The sequence below is a fragment of the Ischnura elegans genome, chromosome 2 (genome assembly GCF_921293095.1).
Source record: "Ischnura elegans chromosome 2, ioIscEleg1.1, whole genome shotgun sequence".
NCBI classification, from domain to species: Eukaryota; Metazoa; Arthropoda; class Insecta; order Odonata; family Coenagrionidae; genus Ischnura; species Ischnura elegans.
In genome coordinates, this window is record NC_060247.1 from 974,710 (window position 1) to 987,562 (window position 12,853).

At 38.3% G+C, this 12,853-nt stretch overlaps 1 long non-coding RNA gene across 1 annotated transcript; it reads left to right on the forward strand.

Annotated features, from left to right (window-relative positions):
- The first annotated feature begins 208 nt into the window (after positions 1-208).
- On the forward strand, positions 209-1,871 carry LOC124153316. The gene is made up of 2 exons (XR_006863616.1): positions 209-547; positions 1,451-1,871. It is a non-coding gene; the product is annotated as an uncharacterized LOC124153316 (long non-coding RNA).
- The last annotated feature ends 10,982 nt before the right edge of the window (positions 1,872-12,853 follow it).

Consider the following 12,853-nt stretch of genomic DNA (forward strand, 5'->3'; position numbering starts at 1 on the left):
CGAGTCTATTTTCTCCCAACTCGGAAGAAAATGAAGTTACAGACCTTACAAAAACGAAGATAGGCCCTAGGTATACACCGATCACGAAGGAGTCAACGTCTGTGAGGTTATTTGAAGAAGCCTTAACGAAACCAGGTTCCATTTTGCAAATTTACTTGCAGAAAAATGAAGAAATATCGCGTCAAATACGTGAAATATAAGTTCATGATTAATACATTACACAGGTTAGTTGTCTTGCTACCCGTTGTAATCCGAAAGCGCTGTGGTCCGACTCCCGCGTCTATTAGTTCCCCACTTTTGCCACTTGTCGCGACAAAAATATTCTCTGGGTTGCTTAGTCATTACATTCCAACTCAAGGCAACGGACGCTTGTGTGCAGAGCTCCGGAATTCATCAATTTGTGAGATTTTCTTTGGAAAATATTTGCAATTCTCGAACTTGTTATGTGTGGGGATGCACGACCGCTTACAAGAAGACGCAAAAAGTGAACACTTCGGTTGATATCTGGAAGAAAGCAGGTCCAAGGCTATGGCATGGTGTGGCTACGGTGAGTACCATTTCAGTTGGTAAGAGGGATTGATCAACTTTGGCCGATTTTTTTAAAATTTCTGTTATTAGACGTTAATATACATATCTTGTGATGAGATAACAATTGGTTATCATTCGCCGTGGGAGGAAAGTGAGCACTGGGGAGGAAAATGTGCTGCTGTTACTTCCCGCCAGCAATGGCGGGAAGTGCCAGCTATATGCAAGTTGGCTAAAGACCTATGAAAAATTAGATCCAAAGTTTTTTGAATACGCATGTTTGCTGTTTATATCCGAATAAAATATTTTAAAGTCGGCCGGTAAGCAATTAATCGCCTTTTTTACACATCGTGGGGATATCGCGGGCGACTCCATTTTGGCGTCCTTATTGGCATTTATACATGAATGTTCTTCTCTGGACTGAAAGCTTTCTATTTGTCTTCTAAATAAGTGGGGTTTAAATCAGGGAAAATCGATGTAGTGTTATGACTTCAAGGCAGAATTGTTGATAATGTGAAGAGATCAATTTAATCTGCCATGTGCTTCTATTTAGATGATGCATATATCTCGCGGATTGATGCGCTGACGCAATGGCGGAATAGGAACCTCTTCGCAATACCTACGAATTTATGTCCGCGCCAGTGAATGCGTTGTGAAAATAGGGCATCGTCGAATTAATTTGATATCTTTTCGTTTTATAAAGTGAGTTCTCTTTCCGTTTGAAACATAAAATCGCTCTTTCCGTTGATAAGAGATATGTTTGTATTTTTTTATGTTAGAGTTCTAAACTTTCACTGATTGGTAACTAGAAAATGTTCCATTTGTAATGAGTGTTAAACTATTTCTTATTGAGTGTTGTATTGTCGATCCTTGTGTTTCATCCTTTAAATCAGTTTTCTTACATCATCTGTTTTCTACCTTTTAGGTGGAGTATTGCCGTGGTTTTGCTGTTTCGATTGCAAGGATGCTGGGCCAGAAACGGCCGCTGGAGTAGTGCAATTGGTGGGAGCGAAGTTAAATTAGTGAAAGTGAAGTGCAATTAATACTATTCTGGAGCAGTCAGTGTTATCATAGTGCAATTAGGTTAGTGTAGTGCAAGTGATTTCAACGATACAAGGCTTGAATTTTTGTATCTACAGTTCTCAGTGTTGTATGATTATTTATTTGCTGTGCTTAATCATCTTAAGTTTAAACTGTTTATAAAAGGAAAGTTATTTTACGTGGTGTGTGACTCACACAGTGAATAGCTATAGTTTGATATTGGACTAAAGAGATTTCTGTTTTAATTTCTATGTAAGTTACAATTTTGGCAATAAATTTCTGTTTGATGTGATTGTGAACAATAATTGGGATATAATTATTTAAGTCTACATGACATCCGGTCCACGTTTCCCGTAACAGCTGCAAATTGCATGATTTCTAATGTGTGTTACAGTTAATGTGAGTGCCACCCCCTCAGAGGCAAGTATTTGCAAATCCATGCACAGGTGAGTTTTGTGTTATAGTCATAATAAAATGCCAAATTTCAATTCTGTGAAGGACAACTGTTAGATAGGGTAGCGCTTTTTAGTCAATAGCATTCTTCATTCTTAATCTTGCATTGTGACATCCGTTGCAAATGCAACGAGCATTGTTAGATTAATTGCCATATCTTCAACGCTTTATGATGCATCACGTCCGAAATGTTGTTTGTATGGTTGTGTTCGGTGCCTTTTTTTCTCGTTGCTTTTGAAATCAAAAGAGTTCGGGGCTTAGTGGGTTTTGAGCTTTATCTGTACCAATCGCTCTTTCCGTTGATAAGAGAAATGTGTTTGTATTTTTTTAAGATCGATTTCTAAACTTTCACTGATCCCTCTCGTGCAAATACTTTCTAAAAGTCATACTTTATTTACGCTTAATTATTCTGTGGTTTTCTTCGCTGTGCCTTATGACAACTAAAGTCAATGTCATACTCCGATAACATTACCGATATACATCGCAATACTTAGAGTAGGGGAATCCAGAAGTTGCGATGTTCTGACATGTTAAGCAGGTAATTGTGCACTGTGAGAGGCGTCGTATATATTACGGAATACGTCGTCTGCTGGTCATGGAGTTAGCGGGAAATTGACAAAAGGACGATTTGTTATTCAGTGATTCGTTGAAATGTATTTATTAACGGGTAGTGGTCAAGTCGAAAAGTTAATTCGGTTTTCTGTCCGTCCTATTGCCCTTTAAAACTATACGTTTCCCCATGCAGCGACCCGTCTTTGCAGAATAGGCAACACTGCGACATTTGGCAACACTTCGTTAGCTCGGGATGCTCATGGCAACACCTAGTGGCAGTCTCTTTAATCTCCTATATAATGTATTCTCCATGTATAAGTTATTCGTCAATGCTCCCGTCTGCTTGCAACTATAATATGGGAGATGACGTCACGTAAAGAATAGCCAATTACAGGTCGTTTTACCCTCCAGAATTTCGATGCTAAAACAAAGGTTATTAAAACTTAAATAATAAATTAATAACAAAACACATGGAATTTTCATTAAATATATGAGAACTTCAAACATGTATGCACTAAATGGAAAGGGTTTCATGCTTATTCCTCACCCATGCAAACACTCTATTGTGCTGATAACTGTCAATTCATTGTATTAATTAAGAAATAAAAATCAAAATTATACACTTACAGCTTCCTTTTCTTGACTCTTTAAAAATCAAACATATAGATCACATTATGATTTAAATCATCCGATTTTTTTAAAAATAAAAATCAAGTGATTTAAATCAATCAACCCTGGTAACTGTACAGTAAGGGAGATCGGGTTGGTGTGGTGGCTAGAGTGTTGGCTTCCCACCCGGCGGGCTCGGGTTCAAATCCTGGTGGAGGCAGAGAATTTTCAGAGACTGCCCGCTCCCTGCTTGAATGATTTGTGGAGGACAACACTCCGTCCATCGGATGGGACGTTAAGCCATAATCCCCTTGGTGCCTTTCGATAAGAGCAGACTAATGCCGACACTGAGTTTCTCTCTACCCTTCCTTACCTGCCCCATCCCTCGTGGCGCAAATGACCTCAGCTGTTGGTCGCCTCCTCCAAAAAAAGCATACCAACTTTACAGTGACCTTCTAACATTACAGTTCGAAACAGCAAAATCGTAGCCTTCAAAAGGACGCTCCAAATATTCATCTACGCCACAGAACGGTGCCGAATCAGGATGGTGGATTCAACACTCTTGAAGAGGGTAGCTCCTAAGGTTACAGCACCAGAAAAGTTTGGCGCTGCAGCCAGAGAAGTCGTGCAAGGCAGTTATCCTTGGGACAGGTTCACTGACCCATTGAATCAGGAGCAGCCATAAACGCATCGACACCCAAAGTGAAAAGGTACTCATCAAAACTCACAGTTTGTGCAACATAACGATCATTATACTTTGTTTTGGAAAGAAAGATTGGAGTGAATGGCATTCCCCATGTGGTCGTGTTGACAAACAAGAGACTTTACTGCCTTCCCGCCTTCACGGAATAATAATGCGCAGCTCTCGATGCTGTTGTTTCTGTAAAGGCGCTATTATCGACAGCATTTAAACAAGTATTACTCATGTTTTTGATCGAAATCCAGCAACTCTTCGTCAAAAGTGTGATCAATTAATCGAAGAGTATCCTAATTTCAACAGAGTAATTAAGATTGATTATTTACGCCACATGATGTTCTGCAATTATTTACGCTATCTTATCTTTATGAAATATTATTTTACGTTTACCAATAGGGTTGTTCACCATATTTTTTTTATTTAAGAAATCGAAAGATCGTGCTTCAGAAGGAGCAATGACAATAATATTATGCTATTTTCTTAATTGTACATGTTTAGAGAAGGCTTTAAACAGTGACAAATTTTACGTTACGCCAAAAAGCCCTACTTCCATCTTGAATTGATGTGTGACGTCACAAGCCTGTAGATGCCCTACTGCAGTGTTGTTTAAGTGGCTCAGCAGGGTTATTCCACTTTTTTTCAAGATCTCCAGCGTCTGCCGCCAGATCAATGTTTAAAGAAAATCCAAATTTATCCTTTCATAAGAGTAATAATAAGCAAAATTACCCTTACTTGTACATATTTATTGCTCATCATATCATAAATAGCACTACAACGTACACATTTCACGAGTTGTCTTTTTGATACGAATTATTCGAATATATTCCGAATCAACTGATTCAATGAAAAACTTGACTCACAATAAATATAAAACACTAATAAAACATGATAATCGGTTTTCCAATCACTATGCACACGCTAAAAGAATTTGCACTCCTTGAAGTTCGAAAGATTCTCCACACCTCACTTCTCACTAACGACTTAGAATCAGTTTACGTTATTTCACATTGACATTTCGAGGACAATGAAATGAATAGGCTGAAACAAATAGCTAAACCGGTTATTGTAACATCAAAAAACTTCGAATTTCACTATTACTCTTACCCGTACTCTTACCGTAACCAAAATATGACCAAAACAAAAACAAACAACAGCGCAACGAAATTCGTGAAATGTAAACACTCGTTAATGCTCAAAATGAATAGGTAATAAAATCAAACGGAACTTAGAAGCGAACAAACGATTGAAAATTAATATGCGTTCGATGTATCCCTAAAGCACAACTAGCTCAAATATGAAAAATATCCCCTAGGCAATAGTTAGATACCTTAGATCGAAATGTATAGGGTTGATTGAACTAGCATGGAAGAAATAAATAATTTCGTCGAAGCAGTTATATTCACAACTCACTTCACTCTTTACTTCATCGTCTATATGCAATCATTCACTTAGGGGTACATTAAGGGCACAAATTGTGTTCACTTGCACTAGAAGCACAATGAAAGTTCACTGCACGTAGTTTCCTAGCAAATGCAGCAATACAAAACTTTCAATTCCTGTCAACGCTACATACATTGCCTGCCTACCCAGCCGGCACAGCCCATACCGCATCTATATGTGAAGTGGATGCAATGCGTGACAGAATGCGCTAGGTACCAAATATCCTTCTGCCATCCTTTGCTAGTTGCGCCTATGAATGCCATATTTTTCATGATGTGGTTTAATACTTAAAAATATCTGCAAGTCCTCGCATTAATTATTATAAAATTTCAAGAACTATTATTATTATAATTATTCATTGTATTCAAGATTTTCACGGACATACGGAACTACCAATGACTACAGCAGTAGGTATGGACTTGTCGTCTTGTAGCCATCTATCCCTATCTCGACGTGTTGGAGCCTCGTAGATAGAGTGTTGTGTTGGGTATGTTTTATAGTGATATTTTTTAATTCTGACCATTGCAGCAATTTTGACTAATCTCCCGGTGTCGACCCTCGCTCACTCATAGGCCTGTACTCTCCTGGATTTGAAATCTGCGTTTGTTTTGTACTGCGATGGATAGCGATGTTGTACCTCGTAGATTGAGTGTTGCGTTGGGCGTGTTTTATAGTGATATTTTTTTATTCTGACCATTGCAGCAATTTTGTCTAATCTCCCGGTATCGACCCTCGCGCACTCATTGGCCTCTACTTTCCTGGATTTGAACTCTTGCGTTTGTTTTGGACTCCGATGGATAGCAATGTTGTACTGAAGTTCTCATATGTTGTCTTGTGTACGTCTGTATTCCTGTGTTCGCCTGCCTCTTGTTTTATGCTGAGTCATTAAAGTTATATTCATGAAATAAAACGTGCTCTGATTTATCCCGAGTAGTGTAAAACAATCACGAGATGAAGAGAACCAGACAAGCAATATAGGAATACTAGTATGACCGAGTTCAATTTTCCGCCGTTAGATGGCAGCACTTTCGTGCATCCTCATCCTCACGGCATCTCTCTAAGTGCGGCGGTTCATCCCCTCGGCGGTGGACCGGCATATGGATGGCATCTGTATAAAAGGATGCACTCATACTCTTTGCATCTGGATGACATCCAGCTGCCAAAAAGAAATTTGATGGTTTGTGCCGGCTGGGTAACTTGAAGAATGGATTTCATGTCGCCTTGATCCATCCGGAAGCTTCATGCACAACATAGGCCATTTCAAAATAAGGAATAACCTTGGCAAATGTCCAGTCGGCATGCAGAGTACTCAGCTTGGCATCGAGCGATCGAGGGTACAGGCCAGCCGTACACGCTTGTGTCGTCATCACCTCTATTTCAAGATGGCCGACCGTTTTTGGCGGCGTTTAAAATTGTTCGAATTTTGATTGCTAATAATTCCATCATTACTTTTTCAACGCATCTGTCATTCATCCCAATCAAAATGAAATTACATCAGAAGTGATATACATTCGTTTTTTTAGACCATTTTGATAGGCTTGAACAACCCTATTGGGTGATGGATCAGGTGAAAACAAAAGGATCAAAGCTGCGGCTGATAAGAAGACATTAAAATCGCAGTTTTGATTCCAAATTAAAAATAGCCGTAACACGATAAGCTATAATGCACCCACAGCAGAAGAGAGCCACCTTTAGCACTCTTTCCCAACGTGCTTTTTCGATTTGCAAGATATTTGGAGGAGGCGACCTACAGCAGAGGTGATTTTTGTGACATTAGGGAAGGGCAGGGAGGTGATAGCGAGGAGGGAAACCCAGCGTCGAATTTAGCCAATTCTGTTGACAAAAGATGTCATGGTGAACCACACGGTGAAGAAATAAACCTCGATCTACTCCAAGAAGTTATATCCTCTTCAATCCCAGTGTGTTTCATATATGGTACAAATGGTTTTTTTTATCATTACCTGATCTTAAGAGTGACTCCAACAGCTGAGCACCGCTTATATCGTCTTCTACACATTCTACGCTTGAACATAGACTCACCTCTTTTCCATCTCTCTCTTGAATCTGAGGTGTGGTTGATGACGAAAGAATCCAGTTTTGGTGTAATTCTATTATGAGTTGAATTAAGAAATAGGGAGTACCATTTATCGAGGCTATTACTAGTTGATATTTTATTTATTGACATTATTTCAATACCATGACCTTATATAACACCAATGCTCTGCATTTTTGTAATTTTAATGTATCACCCTTTCCTAGCTCAATCCAGTGATAATGCACACATTGATATCACAAATTTAGCAAATGAATTCAGTACCCTTTTTACAATTAGACCACCGTCACCCACCTCTCTTACCTCTTCTGCAAACATGCTCCAGAGTCTAGTGCTTTTTCAATTTTTATTCATCCTTGTACGGAATCGGATTTACAAGCTATAATTTCAACCCTAGCTAACAAAAACTTTTCCGGCCCTGATCACATCCCAGGGAGAATATTATATCTCTCTTATAGATGCATAAAGGAACCTCTTCTATTTCTGATTAATGAATCCCTTACTCAAGGGATTTTCCCATCTTCTCTCAAGCATTCCATTATTAACCCTTTATATAAAAATAAAGGCTGCCCCAATAATAGGGAAATTGCATACTTTTTATAAACAGTATGCATATATATTACAGTAAACACTTAGTACAGCAATATACTTTTTTCCGCTTAAAATTCAGTTTATACCCTAGAAAATGACTCCCAAAAGTCGCCCGAGTTTCGCGGGCTAAAAAATACCGCCCCCACTAATCTTTGGCTGTGACGTCATAGTTCAGTACGAGTCCAAGATCCAAGCCCAGTAACTGCAGGTTTGGAAGAGCCACGTTGCGTTTAAACGAGAACATGGGTGAAATAAGGAAAACATACAAGTGGTGCATTGTTCCTCTGTGCAATAACACCCCAGAAAATAATTTCGTCTGCATTCCCACGGAGGAAATTAGAAGAAAAGCCTCGATGCATGCCGTCTGTCGGGATGAGCGTTTCGGAAAAATAAGAGTATGATAAACGGAATGATAAACCCGTGTGCTATTTGAGCGAAGATAACTTTAATATTAATAATATTTCCATATTTCATTGACTGAATAACTTGAAACATAGATTATTCGATAATTCGGCCGCCGTAGAATAAAAACTCAACTTCCGAACAAAAATCGAGATAGGTGTTTCTCGATGGTTACGATCGTTACGATGGACTCAAATTATTAAGGCACTTGTCAAATTTCAGTTACGGAAGGACATAGAAAATTCCATGATGTTTAAAATCAAGGGAGGAAATATGAAAATATAGAGCAACGTTGATCCTCATGCATTCGAGTGCCAGCCAAGAAGACAGCGTTTTCTTCTACTGTCGGCGTCAAAATGATGTGCCGCTGTACTTTGCAAATTTATATCCTGGCTTCACTACATGCTATAATAATGAACTATACGTCATTTTAAAGGAAATTTTATCCTAAATTCTGATTTATTTTATTACAAAAAAATTGAAAAATGTAGACACGGTCAGTCCAATAAATGACTCCGCGCACCGAAAAATTAGCCCTTTTGTCAACTTCATGAACTTTGCAACTTAACCTAAGGAAAACTACTACGTTTACAGCATTCATCTTCCACATTAATTTACACTCATCAGTGCGGATTAATAAAATGGCTTTTGGGTATTTTTCGAACTTATATTTTGTTATAAATTAATGAAAATATTTAAACATCGTCTTGTCCCAAATATAAAGGAAGTTGTAGATGGAAAAAGAATGGAATCCAGAGGTGGTCACAAAAAATGAATCGCAGCATTCTTTGATTTTAATCTACGCCGGCTTGCTTTTCAGAAAAAGTTGAGTCAAAATGAGGAATGTTCCGCGGCCCTTGATTTGGACACTGTGGAGATAGAGGAAGACGTGTGGATCAGCAATTTCCATTTAGTTGGTTGTCAGGATAAACCAAGGATCCATTTAAAGGTTGTTAGGCTATCGTAAAAAGATAGGACTGATGTGCACCACAGGGGAAATGGGATGTTTGAGGGAAAGTCAAACCCAAAGTTGTCCAAAGAATGTGCAGTTCTATGTTGCTCTTTCCCAGTTAAAACCAAATAGAAATTGGATTGGGATGATATTTTCACCACGGGTTCCAGTGATAGTGAGAGTGCAGGTGATCATGGTCATCGTCGAAGGTCATCCCTCTAGGATTTCCGATACGGAATTTTTAAGTGACAACCGATCGCAATGACGATGAGCTCGCCTTTAGAGTAGGTTTCAGATATATCGTGAGAAAAGCTCCCAAAATGTATTAAAGACTCTGTTTGGAAAACATGCACATTTTAATGCTAATTTAGGAAGTATTTCATTTCAAAAGTAACTTATTAACACCTGAAGACGGTGTGTTTATTATATTGATCGAAGTGCGATTGACCGATTCTTTCTGCAGAATAGGAAGTGGCTTCGGGGTTTTTAGTCACAAGATGGTAGATTGTGTTGGAAGTTCGTCTATATTATCGCTACTTAATTGAAACATTGATTGTCTGGCTTCCTCAGAGCTTCCTGTCGCCCTCCAGGCAAGGTATTTTTAAGTTGAAAGTATCATCGACAGCTTCGAGGTGGAAATAAGTTCACCATAAGACTCTACCGGACTGCCAAAAGAATACACATTTCACATGAGTATACGCTTTCGACAATATTTTACGCAAGTCTCACTTTGTTATGAACTATAAAACATTACAGATGCACATCAGCTACCTTTCCATTTCTCGGCATCGACTTTCCGAGCCGACGAAGTCTACAGTTTCACTAAAATGCCCTGTTATCATGATGGAATCAGTAACAGGAAGCTTGCTAGGATCAGCCTAAGAATAACCATATGCCTTCATCTTTACGCAATCTATCGCTTTCAATGGAGGAGAAATAGATCAAATAATAGCCCTGAAGTCACAATGAACAACTCCGATACGTCTGCACTTCAATAAATGAATCATAACCACGCCGTCGCATGTATTCAATTATGCAACCTATACTATGGCCGTGCCGCCGTGCCTCGTACTGAACTATGACGTCACTTTTCTACCAGCCAATCATCGGGCGTTTTCGCTTCTCACTTGAATTTGAAAATTTTCGTGAACTTTGATGCATTAAATATCGCAAACCACGTCATAAAATAATAAAAAAACTTTCACCGAGGTATGCAAACATATATTTTTATATAATTTTGGGGCTATTGATTATATCTGAAATATATGCAAGTTCCCTATTTGGATAACTATAGGCCAATTGCTAAACAAAATGTCTTATCTAAAGTATTTGAAAAAGTATTCTACAACCAATTAATGTCTTTCCTGGATAAATATGCCTTAATCTCCTCAAATCAACACGGCTTCCGTAAAAATCGCTCTACTACATCTGCTCTATTCCAAGCCACTGACTTTATTTTGTCCTCACTTGACAACAAGCAAAAAACTGTAGGAATCTTTTATGACTTCTCCAAGGCATTTGATTTTGTGGATCACTCTCGCCTACTTTGTAAACTTAATTATTTTGGAGTGAGAGGCATTGCCAATAAATGGCTTCAGTCATACCTGAGCAATCGGACACAGGCTGTCTCACTGTCTGTAAATGGCAGTATATACTCCTCCAAAAGTACTTCTACCACCGTAGGAGTTCCTCAGGGTTCAATCTTAGGCCCAATCTTATTTTTAATCTACATAAATGATTTAGCTCTTTACCTCAGTAATATTCCAGGGTCTAAAGTCATATTATATGCTGATGATACGAATATTTTACTTTCTTCTCCAACTCAAAATGACATTATTATGAGCTCTAAAAATGCAAATGATAGTATTTTAAGCTGGTGTACAGCTAACAAATTGATTTTAAACACACAAAAGACACACACTGTTCAACTTTGTGGTAATAGCAATGTTCTCGAGAGCATCCTAATTAGATTGGTTAAAAAGTCTATTGAGAATGTGTCCCACACAAAATTCCTTGGTGCATACTTATGTAGTAATATGTCCTATGAGATGAATATTGACTTCTTAGCCAACAAACTAAGTTCAATCTGCTATCTATTAAGACACCTTAGGAACTCTGTTGATTTAAATATTCTTCTTACATTGTATTACAGTATCTTTTATTCTCGAATGTCATACAATATAATTTTTTGGGGCTCATCCCCTCATGCCTCCAAGGTGTTCACATTACAAAAACGTGCAATTAGAATCATTGCAAAAAAACCTTTTGATGCTCCCTCCAAGCCTATTTTTAAAGCACTTAACATTCTTCCACTCCCGTGTGTATATTTATTATCAATTTTAATTTTTGTACGTTATAATCTTGATTTGTTTATGCTCAATTGTGATGTTCACAAATATAAAACTAGGAATTGTAATAACCTTCATTATCATTCCATTAGGACTAACAGATCAAAGCTGGGCCCACGCGAGCTGGGCCTCAGAATTTATAATAAACTTCCTACGCATTTGAAATCAATTCAGTCAATGGAGTCATTCAAAAGGAAGTTAAAATCTTTGTTAAAAGCATTGGAAGAGATACTCTCTTCTTTTCAATGGAAGAATATCTTTTCACCTGCTTTGTCCCTATTTCAGAAATGCAGTTAGTCATTGCAGTGACCACAGCATTGTCATTCCACCTTGCTATTAGCAATGTACTATTCGATGTATATTCAAAATCACCCCTCTTCTATTTACTGAAAAGATTTTTTTCACCCTATTTTCTCAAAGAGTTCCTGTTCCTCCTAAGCCTTTTTCTGATAAGCATGTAAGGAGCTTTTTGGAAGTGAAAAAATTATCAAAATACAGTTTTGTTCCCTGCCATAAAGCAATTTTTTTGCACAAGCCCAGGACAACATCCGCTCCTCGACCTAGGTTCGTTTTCGGAAGGCGTGTATGAGATCCAGCATAAGGCTCTGCATGAAAAACATATCCAGAGGGATCAGCTATAGTCCATAATTTGAATCCGAACCGAATAGGTTTTCCACGGATGAACTGTTTGGATCCGTGCCTGCCGTAATAAGGTATCATAGTCTCATCAACAGAGCATCTGTCTCCTGGAAGTATTGCTTTGAAGTTTTTGTTTAGAAGTTCAAAATAAGGCCGAATTTTGAACAGACAGTCGGACCCATCTATCATGGTATTGTCAGCTAGGTGTAGGAACTTGAGAATCATTTCCAATCTATTTCTGATCATGGCATTTTGAACAATTTCTACCCCACAATCTCTGTCTTTACTCCAATATAGTCTTTTATTGGGTAACGTATGATAACCCGACAAAAGCAAAATACCCACTACGCAGTACATCTCCTCTCGACTGACATCATAATTATGCAAACCCTTTGAACCTGCATAAATACAAGATTGTTGTAACAACAGGTCGAAAATATCAGGGCTAAAGAACACGGAAAAGCAATCAATAGCACTCTTCACTGACTGACCGAAGAAGTCTTCTAAAGTGGGCCCCAGCATTGGGAGAAGAGGAGGGAAATGAATGTGTA